Below are 15,719 nucleotides of genomic sequence, written 5' to 3'. Positions count from 1 at the left end.
ATTGCAGCCGCAGTCTCCTCCTCCTCCTCGGCTAAGACCACCAGCCGCCGGTATTCTCGCTGGATTGCCTCCAGCTTCCGGCGCCGTGCCTTGGCGGCCAACTCCTTGCGGTTTAGGTTAGGAGTAGCTGTGTATCAAAAAAAAAAAAACAAGACAATTGTAAAAGATACTCTTAGAAAAACAGTAAGACAAGTTAATTATTTATACACATAGTGGCATGGTAGAGTAGCACTATAAAGCACAGTAGTACATAACATTTTAAATCTCGCCCGTCCTTCTTACTTCCACCCATCTTTCACTTTTTAGTTGAACAGTGCACCAGGTGCTCTTCTCCATAAAACTTTCAAAGCGGAGTTGAAATCAGATAGATGATGCCATTGGTTACTCAATACTCCCGCTCCTATGCAAATTAAAGGGATTCTAGTCTTCTAGTTCACTCTTCAAACGTCCCCAACAACTCATACTTACTTACGACATTGGATGGCGGGCAGACTTTATCTGCCCGCCATCCTCACGCTAAAAAGGGTGGGGGTCCCGTGGGGACAATTAATTAGGATGATGCGCCCGGCACAGCGGCGGGCGCATCCTGTTTTTTTTACATTCTGGTTGGCGGTGCCGAAAGCAATGCTAAAAATACATGTCGTGCTGCTTTTCCAAGCACAACATGATGGGCCCCGCATGGAGCCTGTCACGTTTTGCTTTGAAAGGCAGGGGGGTACCATTGCATAGGTAGGTACCCTCCATGGGGGCCCCCAAGCATACTCTGCAATGTCTGCTTGCCTTTCCGTGGCGGACGGCAGTGCCGCCACGCAAAAGCATTCCAAAATGCAGATTATAGGGCTGGCAGTGTGTTCAGAGAGACACCACCGCCATATTGAACCCATTTCCACCTGGTCGACATATGGGGGGTCTGACTCTTTTCTACAGGGATGGCGGGAGGTTTGCCCCTGTGGTGTCGGCGGTGAATACCGCTGGCCCAGCGGGAGCAATACGCCCACCATCCTAATGGGGCCCTAAGTCTCAACAGTACAGTATACATATACATACAGTACACCCTTGCAGTGAGTGTACTGTCAAGTTCAACAATAGTTAAGGATTATGAATCTAACTTACCACCGCCTGCCACTGGTGCTGCCACTCCCCCTACCGCTACGTTGCTATCTGCAGCAACTGCCGCATCCTCGCCCTCCGCGTCGCCTTCGCTGGCCCCGGCAATGGGGGTCGGTAGTGCGCCTAGAAAACATTACACATTTATTAGGCGTCATATACACCTCCCCCCTATTGATCAGTAGCAAGGTTGAAAAATGAGTTAATACTAACATACATCACTAGTACAAATCAGGTAGTAGTAGAGTAGACACTAATAGTTATATATGATCATTGTAGCCTTTGCTTAATTAGCCCTAGCCATGCTACCATTTTACCTTTGTGTCTTTTATTTTTGCACATGTGACGTTACCTTTACCTTGCAGCTTAAGTCACCTTTGAGCCCACATGACCTGCCTCACACTGCTACTGTCTAGTCTACGCGCTGCGTACAAGTGGTCAACAAACATTAACAAGCCAATTTTTTAGGAAGTACTGGTGTACTACTGTTACTGTTAGTCCATATTGCTTATCCATAAATGCTACACTTTTTGGCACGGCTGAGAAATGCTTGCAAGTTGCAATATACTAACGCACACCATTTCATTTTTCGCATTACAGACGCGAGATTCCCTTCTACGAACCAGAGCTTCTGAATGATGCAACAACTACCAGTACTAGGTTCTTCTAAGGTGAGGGGTTCTTTCACTCACATCTTCATTGCCTTCCACCACTGTTCAGTTATCATGATTTAATTCCCAACTGTATAAGTGTAACCATGTATATTGTTTTAATGTTATTGATTTTCCGGTTGGTGCTGCATTTATAAGAAAACAGTGTACAGACCTTCTCAAATTGAAATAAACATTTTGAACTTACATAGACTTGGTGGTATTTGGTGTGGACTAACTCACACGAGTGAGCAAATTAAAGTAAGGGTGTGCATGTGAATTGCTTCCACGACTGAGAGGTTGGGTGTGTTATGTTCTGGGTTGTCTACTTGTTGGGTATCTTAGGGGGAGGGCTCCGAGACCTAATAGTTATGACAAGACAGTACTATAGTCAAGCAGTGGAATTGTGGTGGGTGCGGAATTTCTTATTGAGGTGTGCAAGGAAGGTCCAACATACCATCACCAACATCCTATTTTCTGGTGCAAATGTCTGTGTATGTGCAAGATCCCTACAACAGTAGTATGTCCTATAGGGTATCTGTCACGGGGACCACCCGGACTCCGTACTGGAAGGAGGAGAATGGTGGTCCCCTCCTGAACTGACCAGTGACTTGTTTTGTGTCCCTCAGGACGACCCGTGGCCAGCAGAGACGTCAGACGGCGCTAGCACAGAACACTGTGCCTTTAATTGGGACCTCTTCCGGGATAGCCCCGCCCTCTACTCCACCGTAGACGGCCAGCCGCCAATAAGAACCCGCGAGAAGAAGACAGTGGCGTGTGACGACACCGGAGGACGGAAGGAGACAGAGCACGACGGTGAACCGGAGGAAGAAGACGGGACGGAGCGAAGCGAAGGACCGAAGAGGAGCAGAGGACGCGAGGAGGAACCGAGGCCGGAGGCAGGAGACCGCGGCATTCACGCTCCGCCGAGCCACGCCCCAGGAGGAGGTGCGTGGCTATCCCAGGTACGGGATCGCTTCACGGGTTGGGTCGGGAGGCGGGAGAGGAAAGAGCGCCACTGAACGCCGCCGCTTACCGCCGTACCTAGTACTGCACGTCCTCCCTTTCACTCACCCCCTCACGACCGTTCGTTGGAGAGCACCTTATCACGAGTCTCTTACCCTCACTCCCCTCCCTTATACAGCGTGAGAAGCAGAACACTCGTTCCTAACATCCACCTCTCCTTCTTTCTTTCCATTGGCACGGCGAGAGCCCTCCTTACGGGACACCGGGAGAAGAGAGAAGAGGGACGCTAGCCCACGAGGACCCAGAACAGCGCCCCGACCCTGACAGCCTACCACCGAGGGAGAACCCATCACGGCCTTTATTGTGACCCTTCAATAAAACGCCTCACCCTATCCTCCCGTGTTCGTGTCCTCTGTGCGACCCGCTTACAGTATCATATCAAAATAGTAATAAATCTGGTAGGGCTGTTGCTGTGAATTTTCAAAGCCTCAAGATCTATAAGAGTAAAAGTAGTACAAGACAACGACCCAACGGATTGGACTCAATGGCTCGAGCTACTGGTGAATATGAGTTTTATATTACAACCTTTCACAAAGAGTGGCACTGGCCAACTGGGCAAGACTAGCTACTACAGTACAGACAGACTGATAGTATGTAGAAGTAGTAGTAATCAGAGTCATCATAGCGGAGGCAGGGATAAGATTTTTGAAACCGTACAGATCGAAGGATAATTGGTGGTAAAAAAATAGCATTTGGAAACAAACAATAGTTCGGGAAGAATATGGGGCAGTACAAGTTATGGAATAAGAAATATTATTAAAAACAAGAAGACTTACTGGGGCCAGCAGAGGAGCCCTCAGCGGTGTCCTCCTGGTGGTGTTCTGTGTGTCCCGCCGACTGCCCAGTCCCTGTCGGTCTGCCCCTGGGTGCTGATGAACAGGAAAGATATAAGAAAGAGACAAACATTGATGGATGGTGTCAAACAAATACAATATTTTTCAACAACGGTCAAAAAACACTTATGTAAACAACAATTGCAATAACTAAATTGACCGATCTCATCTGGTCAACAAGTAATATCGGGGGATTCGCAGTTCGACTACTTAAGTTACTATTTATCAACAGTAATCCAGTCTTCCATTCTGATTCCAGAATACCAAGTTACAACTAAGCCTAAGTACAGCGTACCACCCAACCTAGCCCACCTATTCCAGGCATGCCAATTGTACATTAAGTATGCATTTCCACTGTATTCCTCAACAATGCATATGATCAAATCATGGAGGACACATGAACATGACTACATGTTTTGTATACACCAAATTTGGGTTTGATTGATTGATGCTGATCTGCTAGTGCTAAGTAACTGCTAAGCCTACCACCACTCATTGAACAAACTAGAAAAGGTTCTCATAAAGACAGCCGTACTACCAGCACGCCACGTAACTGAGTGAGGGGGCATCACGCATACCACTAACAAATTAGAAGCTCATACAAAGTACCTAAACCGAAGTATCAATCCGCCCCTATCTATTAGTGACAGGACAAAGTAAGGAGTGGACTAGAGTTACTGTAGCATTACGTAACTTAATTTCTCTAAAATAAACCCGTAAAGAATCACGCTAAGCAAGCGCAAACGCAAAGCTGCAAACAAGTAAGATTAGTAGTAGCGCAGAAGAGCACGTGTGTCAAAAAAATCACAGACTTTTAAACGTAATTAACCTGGAATGTAAGCAGCAACATTCTAGCTGGTTGGAAGAAAATAAAGATATTCGCAATATATAACACAGAGCAGAGGAACAGACACAAAGTAGTAATAATTAAATAGGTACTCACCAAGCCCCGGGACCTCCACTCCCAGCAGGTCCAGCAGGTCCTGCTCACGGTCCAAGATGTCGGACCACCGGTGCGTCAGCTGCGCCTGGGTGCGCCGAACACCAGAGAAGCGTGACACTGCCCGGTGCACCTTCCACCACCGCTGCCGACGCTCCCGGAGGCCGTACCCGGACCCAGGCCTGCCACCTGCTGCCAGGGTTGAGGGGAGGTGGCGCTGCACAAAGAAAATTAGTGCAGCCAACTCCACCTCCCCAAATAAGGCCCGTGCCTGCACCCCTTGTGAGCGCCGCCTTCCGCAAGGTAGGCGGTCGCGGCTCTGGCTGCGCCGGCGAACAGCCCTACCCTTGGACATGGTTCTGGGGATGGGGCGGGAAAGAAAAGGTAAAATAAATAAAGGAGAAAAGGAAAGAAATAGCAGGCAATAGAAAGAGAAAAAGTAGCTAAAAAACAAAAAAAAAGTAGACAAAAAACAAAAATATAGAGGCAGGTAAATAGTTAGAGAAATAATAAGTAATAAAGATCCAAAAAAAAGTGGCTATAAACAAAGGATTGAAAAGATTTTGGGAGGATTCAAAATCAGGCCCCAGAACCATGCAATAGAGTGAAAAACAAGATGGCCGCGCCCATTGCGACCACATGCGCAAGTTCGCGCGATATTTTCTCCCGAGCAAGCAAAAAGCAACGCGATCAAGTAAAAGAGGTCGCGAACAGGAAATATCGACCGCGAACGGGCACGAACATGCATTGCGGGACCCGGAACAGGAAGTAAGCATCGCGAGAGGGCGGGACAAGTGAATACAAGATGGCCGTGCCCGTGAGCAACCGCATGGGTAAGTTGGCGACCCGCGATCACGCAAAAAATACCGCAAACAAGCGGGGAAAAAACGTCCGCGTCTTCGCGATATTTCCGGCGTGTTTGCGGAGATTTTTAACATTTTCGCGATAGTTTGCGAAAGTTAATTTCGCAAATTCCGCCCACCCCTAATACTGACTGGGGAATTGAAGGTGTGAAAGACAACTGTGTAGGTGGTTTGAGGACTGCATGCATAGTGGATATGCAGTTGAAGCAGTCCATGTGGTAAGGCCTGGCTCACTGCATGAGTACCTGGGCACTGACTGAATGATGAGGGTATTGCAAGGAGAGTGCCTGGGTGAATTTATAAGTGATTGGGTTTTCGCGCAGTGAATAGATTAGTACATGGTGCTGAATGGGTCCATAGAGGAGTGCAAGGGGAGTGACAGGGTGTTTGTTGGAAATGTATGGATACTGACTGGGGAATTCAAGGTGTGAAAGACAAGTGTGTAGGTGGTTACAGGAATGCATGCATAGTGGATAGGCGTTTGAAGCACTCCATGCGCTAAGGCCTGGCTCAGTGCATGAGTACTTGGGCACTGACTGAATGATGAGGGTATTGCAAGGAGAGTGCCTGGGTGAATTTATAAGTGGTTGGTTTGGGTGCATTGAATAGATTAGTACATGGTACTGAAGGGGTCACTAGAGGAGTGCAAGGAGATGGACAGGGTGTTTGCTGGAAGTGTATGGATACTGAGTGGGGAATTGAAGGTGTGAAAGACAAGAATGTAAGTGTTTAGAGGACTGCATGCATAGTGGATAGGCGTTTGAAGCAGTCCATGTGCTAAGGTCTGGCTCAGTGAATGAGTACTTGTGTACTGACTGAATGATTAGAGTTCTGCAAGGAGAGTGCCTGGGTGAATTTATAAGTGTTTTGGTTTTGGCGCAGTGAATGGATTAGTAGATGGTGCTGAATGGGTCAGTAGAGGAGTGCAAGGGGAGTCACAAGGTGTTTGCTGGAAGTGTATTTATACTGACTGGGGAATTGAAGGTGTGAAAGACAAGTGTGTAGGTGGCTAGAGGACTGCATGCATAGTGGAATGGCGTTTGAATCAGTCCATGTGCTAAGGCCTGGGTTACTGGATGAGTACTTGGACACTGACTGAATGATTAGGGTATTGCAAGGAGAGTGCCTGGGTGAATTAATTAGTGTTTTCTCACAGTGAATGGATTAGTCCATGGTGCTGAATGGGCACTAGAGGAGTGCAGGGAGAGTGACAGGGTGTTTGCTGGAAGTGTATGGATACTGACTGGGGAATTGAAGGGGTGAACGACAAGTGTGTAGGTGGTTAGAGGACTGCATGCATAGTGGAAATGCAGTTGAAGCAGTCCATGTGCTAAGGCCTGGCTCACTGCATGAGTACGTGGGTACTGACTGAATGATTAGAGTAATGCACGGAGAGTGCCTGGGTAAATTTATAAGTGGTTGGGTTGTGGCGCAGTTAATGGATTAGTACATGGTGCTGAATGGGTCACTGGAGGAGTGCCAGGGTGTTTGCTGGAGTGTATAGATACTGACTGGGGATTTGAAGGGGTGAAAGACAAGTGTGTCGGTGGTTAGAGGACTGCATACATAGTGGATAGGGGTTTGACGCAGTCCATGTGCTAAGGCCTGGGTCACTGGATGAGTACCTGGGCACTGACTGAATGATGAGGGTATTGCAAGGAGAGTGCCTGGGTGAATTTATAAGTGTTTGGGTTTTCGCGCAGTGAATAGATTAGTACATGGTGCTGAATAGGTCAATAGTGGAGTGCAAGGGGAGTGACAGTGTGACTGCTGGAAGTGTATGTATACTGACTGGGGAATTGAAGGTGTGAAAGACAAGTGTGTAGGTGGATACAAGACTGCATGCATAGTGGATAGGCGTTTGAAGCAGTCCATGTGCTAAGGGCTGGCTCAGTGCATGAGTACTTGTGTACTGACTGAATGATTAGAGTTCTGCAAGAAGAGAGCCTTGGTGAATTTATAAGTGTTTGGGTTTTGGCGCAGTGAATGGATTAGTACATGGTGCTGAATGGATCACTACATGAGTGCAAGGGGAGTGACAGGGTGTTTGCTGGAAGAGTATGGATACTGATTGGAGAATTGAAGGAGTGAAAGACAAGTGTGTAGGTGGTTAGAGGACTGCATGCATAGTGGATTGGCGTTTGAAGCAGTCCATGTGCTAAGGCCTGGCTCACTGCATGAGTACTTGGGTACTGACTGAATGATTAGGGTATTGCAAGGAGAGTGCCTGGGTGAATTTATTAGTGTTGTCTCACAGTCAATGGATTAGTCCATGGTGCTGAATGGGTCAATAGAGGAGTGCAAGGGGAGTGACAGGGTGTTTGCTGGAGTGTATAGATACTGACTGGGGAATTGAAAGGGTGAAAGACAAGTGTGTAGGTGGTTAGAGGACTGCATGCATAGTGGATAGGGGTTTGACGCAGTCCATGTGCGAAGGCCTGGGTCACTGGATGAGTACCTGGGCACTGACTGAATGATGAGGGTACTGCAAGGAGAGTCCCTGGGTGAATTTATAAGTGTTTGGGTTTTGGCGTAGTGAATGGATTAGTACATGGTGCTGAATGGGTCACTAGAGGAGGGCAAGGAGAGTTACAGGGTGTTTGCTGGAAGTGTATGGATACTGACTGGGCAATTAAAAGTGTGAAAGACAAGTGTGTAGGTGGTTAGAGGACTGCATGCATAGTGGATATGCGGTTGAAGCAGTCCATGTGCTAAGGTCTGGCTCAGTGCATGAGTACTTGGGTACTGACTGAATGAGTAGAGTACTGCAAGGAGAGTGCCTGGGTGAATTTATAGGTGGTTGGGTTTTGGCACAGTGAATGGATTAGTAGATGGTGCTGAATGGGTCACTATCGGAGTGCAAGGGGAGTGACAGGGTGTTTGCTGGAAGTATATGTATACAGACTGGGGAATTGAAGGTGTGAAAGACAAGTGTGTTGGTTGTTTGAGGACTGCATGCATAGTGGATTGGCGTTTGAAGCAGTCCATGTGCTAAGGCCTGGATCACTGCATGAGTACTTGGGTACTGACTGAATGATTAAAGTACTCCAAGGAGAGTGCCTGGGTGAATTTATAAGTGGTTGGTTTGGGTGCATTGAATAGATTAGTACATGGTACTGAAGGGGTACACTAGAGGAGTGAAAGGAGATGGACAGGGTGTTTTCTGGAAGTGTATGGATACTGACTGGGGAATTGAAGGTGTGAAAGACAAGAATGTAAGTGTTTAGAGGACTGCATGCATAGTGGATAGGCGTTTGAAGCAGTCCATGTGCTAAGGCCTGGCTCAGTGCATGAGTACTTGTGTACTGACTGAATGATTAGAGTTCTGCAAGAAGAGAGCCTTGGTGAATTTATAAGTGTTTGGGTTTTGGCGCAGTGAATGGATTAGTACATGGTGCTGAATGGGTCACTACATGAGTGCAAGGGGAGTGACAGGGTGTTTGCTGGAAGAGTATGGATACTGATTGGAGAATTGAAGGAGTGAAAGACAAGTGTGTAGGTGGTTAGAGGACTGCATGCATAGTGGATTGGCGTTTGAAGCAGTCCATGTGCTAAGGCCTGGCTCACTGCATGAGTACTTGGGTACTGACTGAATGATTAGGGTATTGCAAGGAGAGTGCCTGGGTGAATTTATTAGTGTTGTCTCACAGTCAATGGATTAGTCCATGGTGCTGAATGGGTCAATAGAGGAGTGCAAGGGGAGTGACAGGGTGTTTGCTGGAGTGTATAGATACTGACTGGGGAATTGAAAGGGTGAAAGACAAGTGTGTAGGTGGTTAGAGGACTGCATGCATAGTGGATAGGGGTTTGACGCAGTCCATGTGCGAAGGCCTGGGTCACTGGATGAGTACCTGGGCACTGACTGAATGATGAGGGTACTGCAAGGAGAGTCCCTGGGTGAATTTATAAGTGTTTGGGTTTTGGCGTAGTGAATGGATTAGTACATGGTGCTGAATGGGTCACTAGAGGAGGGCAAGGAGAGTTACAGGGTGTTTGCTGGAAGTGTATGGATACTGACTGGGCAATTAAAAGTGTGAAAGACAAGTGTGTAGGTGGTTAGAGGACTGCATGCATAGTGGATATGCGGTTGAAGCAGTCCATGTGCTAAGGTCTGGCTCAGTGCATGAGTACTTGGGTACTGACTGAATGAGTAGAGTACTGCAAGGAGAGTGCCTGGGTGAATTTATAGGTGGTTGGGTTTTGGCACAGTGAATGGATTAGTAGATGGTGCTGAATGGGTCACTATCGGAGTGCAAGGGGAGTGACAGGGTGTTTGCTGGAAGTATATGTATACAGACTGGGGAATTGAAGGTGTGAAAGACAAGTGTGTTGGTTGTTTGAGGACTGCATGCATAGTGGATTGGCGTTTGAAGCAGTCCATGTGCTAAGGCCTGGATCACTGCATGAGTACTTGGGTACTGACTGAATGATTAAAGTACTCCAAGGAGAGTGCCTGGGTGAATTTATAAGTGGTTGGTTTGGGTGCATTGAATAGATTAGTACATGGTACTGAAGGGGTACACTAGAGGAGTGAAAGGAGATGGACAGGGTGTTTTCTGGAAGTGTATGGATACTGACTGAGGAATTGAAGGTGTGAAAGACAAGAATGTAAGTGTTTAGAGGACTGCATGCATAGTGGATAGGCGTTTGAAGCAGTCCATGTGCTAAGGCCTGGCTCAGTGCATGAGTACTTGTGTACTGACTGAATGATTAAAGTACTGCAAGGAGAGTCCCAGGGTGAATTTATAAGTGGTTGGGTTTTGGGGAAGTGAATGGATTAGTACATGGTGCTGAATGGGTCACTAGAGGAGGGCAAGGAGAGTGACAGGGTGTTTGCTGGAAGTGTATGGATACTGACTGGACAATTGAAAGTGTGAAAGACAAGTGTGTAGGTGGTTAGAGGACTGCATGCATAGTGGATAGGCGTTTGACGCAGTCCATGTGCTAAGGCCTGGGTTACTGGATGAGTAATTGGACACTGACTGAATGATTAGGGTATTGCAAGGAGAGTGCCTGGGTGAATTTATTAGTGTTTTCTCACAGTGAATGGATTAGTCCATGGTGCTGAATGGGCACTAGAGGAGTGCAGGGAGAATGACAGGGTGTTTGCTGGAAGTGTATGGATACTGACTGGGGAATTGAAGGGGTGAACGACAAGTGTGTAGGTGGTTAGAGGACTGCATGCATAGTGGATAGGGGTTTGACACAGTCCATGTGCTAAGGCCTGGGTCTGTGGATGAGTACTTGGGCACTGATTGAATGATTAGGGTATTGCAAGGAGAGTGCCTGGGTGAATTTATAAGTGGTTGGGTTTTGGCACAGTGAATGGATTAGTAGATGGTGGTGAATGGGTCACTAGAGGAGTGCAAGGGGAGTGACAGGGTGTTAGCTGGAAGTATATGTATACTGACTGCGGAATTGAAGGTGTGAAAGACAAGTGTGTAGGTGGTTTGAGGACTGCATGCATAGTGGATATGCAGTTGAAGCAGTCCATGTGCTAAGGCCTGGCTCACTGCATGAGTACGTGGGTACTGACTGAATGATTAGAGTAATGCAAGGAGAGTGCCTGGGTGAATTTATAAGTGGTTGGGTTGTGGCGCAGTTAATGGATTAGTACATGGTGCTGAATGGGTCACTGGAGGAGTGCAAGGGTAGTGACAGGGTGTTTGCTGGAGTGTATAGATACTGACTAGGGAATTGAAGGGGTGAACGACAAGTGTGTAGGTGGTTAGAGGACTGCATGCATAGTGGATAGGGGTTTGACGCAGTCCATGTGCTAAGGCCTGGGTCACTGGATGAGTACCTGGGCACTGACTGAATGATGAGGGTATTGCAAGGAGAGTGCCTGGGTGAATTTATAAGTGTTTGGGTTTTGGCGCAGAGAATGGATTAGTACATGGTGCTGAATGGGTCACTACAGGAGTGCAAGGGGAGTGACAGGGTGTTTGCTGGAAGTGTATGGATACTGATTAGAGAATTGAAGATGTGAAAGACAAGTGTGTAGGTGGCTAGAGGACTGCATGCATAGTGGAATGGCGTTTGAAGCAGTCCATGTGCTAAGGCCTGGGTTACTGGATGAGTACTTGGACACTGACTGAATGATTAGGGTATTGCAAGGAGAGTGCCTTGGTGAATTTATTAGTGTTTTCTCACAGTGAATGGATTAGTCCATGGTGCTGAATGGGCACTAGAGGAGTGCAGGGAGAGTGACAGGGTGTTTGCTGGAAGTGTATGGATACTGACTGGGGAATTGAAGGGGTGAATGACAAGTGTGTAGGTGGTTAGAGGACTGCATGCATAGTGGATAGGGGTTTGACACAGTCCATGTGCTAAGGCCTGGGTCTGTGGATGAGTACTTGGGCACTGACTGAATGATTAGGGTATTGCAAGGAGAGTGCCTGGGTGAATTTATAAGTGGTTGGGTTTTGGCACAGTGAATGGATTAGTAGATGGTGCTGAATGGGTCACTAGAGGAGTGCAAGGGGAGTGACAGGGTGTTTGCTGGAAGTATATGTATACTGACTGCGGAATTGAAGGTGTGAAAGACAAGTGTGTAGGTGGTTTGAGGACTGCATGCATAGTGGATATGCAGTCGAAGCAGTCCATGTGCTAAGGCCTGGCTCACTGCATGAGTACGTGGGTACTGACTGAATGATTAGAGTAATGCAAGGAGAGTGCCTGGGTGAATTTATAAGTGGTTGGGTTGTGGCGCAGTTAATGGATTAGTACATGGTGCTGAATGGGTCACTGGAGGAGTGCAAGGGGAGTGACAGGGTGTTTGCTGGAGTGTATAGATACTGACTGGGGAATTGAAGGGGTGAACGACAAGTGTGTAGGTGGTTAGAGGACTGCATGCATAGTGGATAGGGGTTTGACGCAGTCCATGTGCTAAGGCCTGGGTCACTGGATGAGTACCTGGGCACTGACTGAATGATGAGGGTATTGCAAGGAGAGTGCCTGGGTGAATTTATAAGTGGTTGGTTTGGGTGCATTGAATAGATTAGTACATGGTATTGAAGGGGTCACTAGAGGAGTGCAAGGAGATGGACAGGGTGTTTGCTGGAAGTGTATGGATACTGAGTGGGGAATTGAAGGTGTGAAAGACAAGAATGTAAGTGTGTAGAGGACTGCATGCATAGTGGATAGGCGTTTGAAGCAGTCCATGTGCTAAGGCCTGGCTCAGTGAATGAGTACTTGTGTACTGACTGAATGATTAGAGTTCTGCAAGGAGAGTGCCTGGGTGAATTTATAAGTGTTTTGGTTTTGGCGCAGTGAATGGATTAGTAGATGGTGCTGAATGGGTCAGTAGAGGAGTGCAAGGGGAGTCACAAGGTGTTTGCTGGAAGTGTATTTATACTGACTGGGGAATTGAAGGTGTGAAAGACAAGTGTGTAGGTGGCTAGAGGACTGCATGCATAGTGGAATGGCGTTTGAATCAGTCCATGTGCTAAGGCCTGGGTTACTGGATGAGTACTTGGGCACTGACTGAATGATTAGGGTATTGCAAGGAGAGTGCCTGGGTGAATTTATTAGTGTTTTCTCGCAGCAAATGGATTAGTCCATGGTCCTGAATGGGTCAATAGAGAAGTGCAAGGGAAGTGACAGGGTGTTTGCTGGAAGTGTATGGATACTGACTGTGGAATTGAAGGTGTGAAAGACAAGTGTGTAGGTGGTTACAGGACTGCATGTATAGTGCATAGACGTTTGAAGCAGTCCATGGGCTAAGGCCTGGCTCAGTACATGAGTACTTGGGTACTGACTGAATGATTAGAGTACTGCAAGGAGAGTGCCTGGGTGAATTTATAAGTGTTTGGGTTTTGGCGCAGTGAATGGATTAGTACATGGTGCTGAATGGGTCACTAGAGGAGTGCAAGGGGAGTGACAGGGTGTTTGCTGGAAGTGTATGTATACTGACTAGGGAATTGAAGGTGTGAAAGACAAGTGTGTAGGTGGTTAGAGGACTGCATGCATAGTGGACAGGCGTTTGAAGCAGTCCATGTGCTAAGGCTTGGCTCAGTGCATGAGTACTTGGTTACAGACTGAATGATTAGAGTACTGCAAGGAGAGTGCCTGGGTGAATTTATAAGTGGTTGGGTTTTGGCGCAGTGAATGGTTTAGTACATGGTGCTGAATGGGTCACTACACGAGTGCAAGGGGAGTGACAGGGTGTTTGCGGGAAGTGTATGTATACTGACTGTGGAATTGAAGGTGTGACAGACAAGTGTGTAGGTGGTTAGAGGACTGCACTCATAGTGGATAGGCGTTGGAAGCAGTCCATGGGCTAAGGCCTGGCTCAGTGCATGAGTACGTGGGTACTGACTGAATGATTCAAGTACTCCAAGGAGAGTGCCTGGATGAATTTATAAGTGGTTGGTTTTGGCACAGTGAACAGATTAGTACATGGTGCTGAATGGGTGACTGGAAGAGTGCAAGGTGAGTGACAGGGTGCTTGCTGGGGTGTATAGATACTGACTGGGGAATTGAAGGTGTGAAAGACAAGTGTGTAGGTGGTTAAAAGACTGCATGCATAGTGGCTAGGCGTTTGAAGCAGTCCATGTGCTAGGGCCTGGCTCAGTACATGAGTACTTGGGTACTGACTGAATGATTAGAGTTCTGCAAGGAGAGTGCCTGGGTGAATTTATAAGTGTTCGGGTTTTGGCGCAGAGAATGGATTAGTACATGGTGCCCAATGGGTCACTACAGGAGTGCAAGGGGAGTGACAGGGTGTTTGCTGGAAGTGTATGGATACTGATTGGAGAATTGAAGGAGTGAAAGACAAGTGTTAGGTGGCTAGAGGACTGCATGCATAGTGGAATGGCGTTTGAAGCAGTCCAAGTGCTAAGGCCTGGTTTACTGGATGAGTACTTGGACACTGACTGAATGATTAGGGTATTTTAAGGAGAGTGCCTGGGTGAATTTATTTGTGTTTTCTTACAGTGAATGGATTAGTCCATGGTGCTGAATGGGCACTAGAGGAGTGCAGGGAGAGTGACAGGATGTTTGCTGGAAGTGTATGGATACTGACTGGGGAATTGGAGGGGTGAAAGACAAGAGTGTAGGTGGTTAGAGGACTGCATGCATAGTGGATAGGGGTTTGACACAGTCCATGTGCTAAGGCCTGGGTCAGTGGATGAGTACTTGGGCACTGACTGAATGATTAGGGTATTGCAAGGAGAGTGCCTGGGTGAATTTATAAGTGGTTGGGTTGTGGCGCAGTGAATGGATTAGTACATGGTGCTGAATGGGTCACTGGAGGAGTGCAAGGGGAGTGACAGGGTGTTTGCTGGAGTGTATATATACTGACTGGGGAATTGAAGGGGTGAAAGACAAGTGTGTAGGTGGTTAGAGGACTGCATGCATAGTGGATAGGGGTTTGACGTAGTCCATGTGCTAAGGCCTGGGTCACTGGATGAGTACTTGGGCACTGACTGAATGATTAGGGTATTGCAAGGAGAGTGCCTGGGTGAATTTATAAGTGGTTCGGATTTGGTGCAGTGAATGGATTAGTACATGTTGCTGAATGGGTGACTGGAGGAGTGCAAGGGGAGTGACAGGGTGAATTTATTAGTGTTTTCGCGCAGTGAATGGATTAGTACATGGTGCTGAATGGGTCACTGGAGGAGTGCAAGGGGAGTGACAGGGTGTTTGCTGGAGTGTATATATACTGACTGGGGAATTGAAGGTGTGAAAGACAAGTGAGTACGTGGTTAGAGGACTGAATGCATAGTGGATAGACGTTTGAAGCAGTCCATGTGCTAAGGCCTGGCTCAGTACATGAGTACTTGGCTACCGACTGAATGATTAGATTACTGCAAGGAGAGCGCCTGGGTGAATTTATTAGTGTTTGGGTTTTGGTGCATTGAATGGATTAGTACATTGTAATGAATGGGTCACTAGAGGGGTACAAGGAGAGGGACAGGGTGTTTGCTGGATGTGTATGGATACTGACTGGGGAATTGAAAGTGTGAAAGACAAGAATGTAGGTGGTTAGAGGACTGCATGCATAGTAGATAGGCATTTGAAGCAGTCCATGTGCTAAGGCCTGGCTCAGTGCATGATTACTTGGGTACTGACTAAATGATTAGAGTACTGCAAGGAGAGTGCCTGGGTGAATTTATAAGTGTTTGGGTTTTGGTGCATTGAATGGATTAGTACATGGTACTGAAGGGGTCACTAGAGGAGTGCAAGGAGATGGACAGGGTGTTTGCTGGAAGTGTATGGATTAGGGGTGGGCGGAAAATTCCGTTCCGCCAGCGTAGCAGATAAAGCCAGCCACCCCGGCTCACGGGCCCGGTCCTTG

The sequence above is a fragment of the Triturus cristatus genome, chromosome 1_1 (genome assembly GCF_964204655.1).
Source record: "Triturus cristatus chromosome 1_1, aTriCri1.1, whole genome shotgun sequence".
NCBI classification, from domain to species: Eukaryota; Metazoa; Chordata; class Amphibia; order Caudata; family Salamandridae; genus Triturus; species Triturus cristatus.
Note: the sequence above shows the minus strand (reverse complement) of the source record.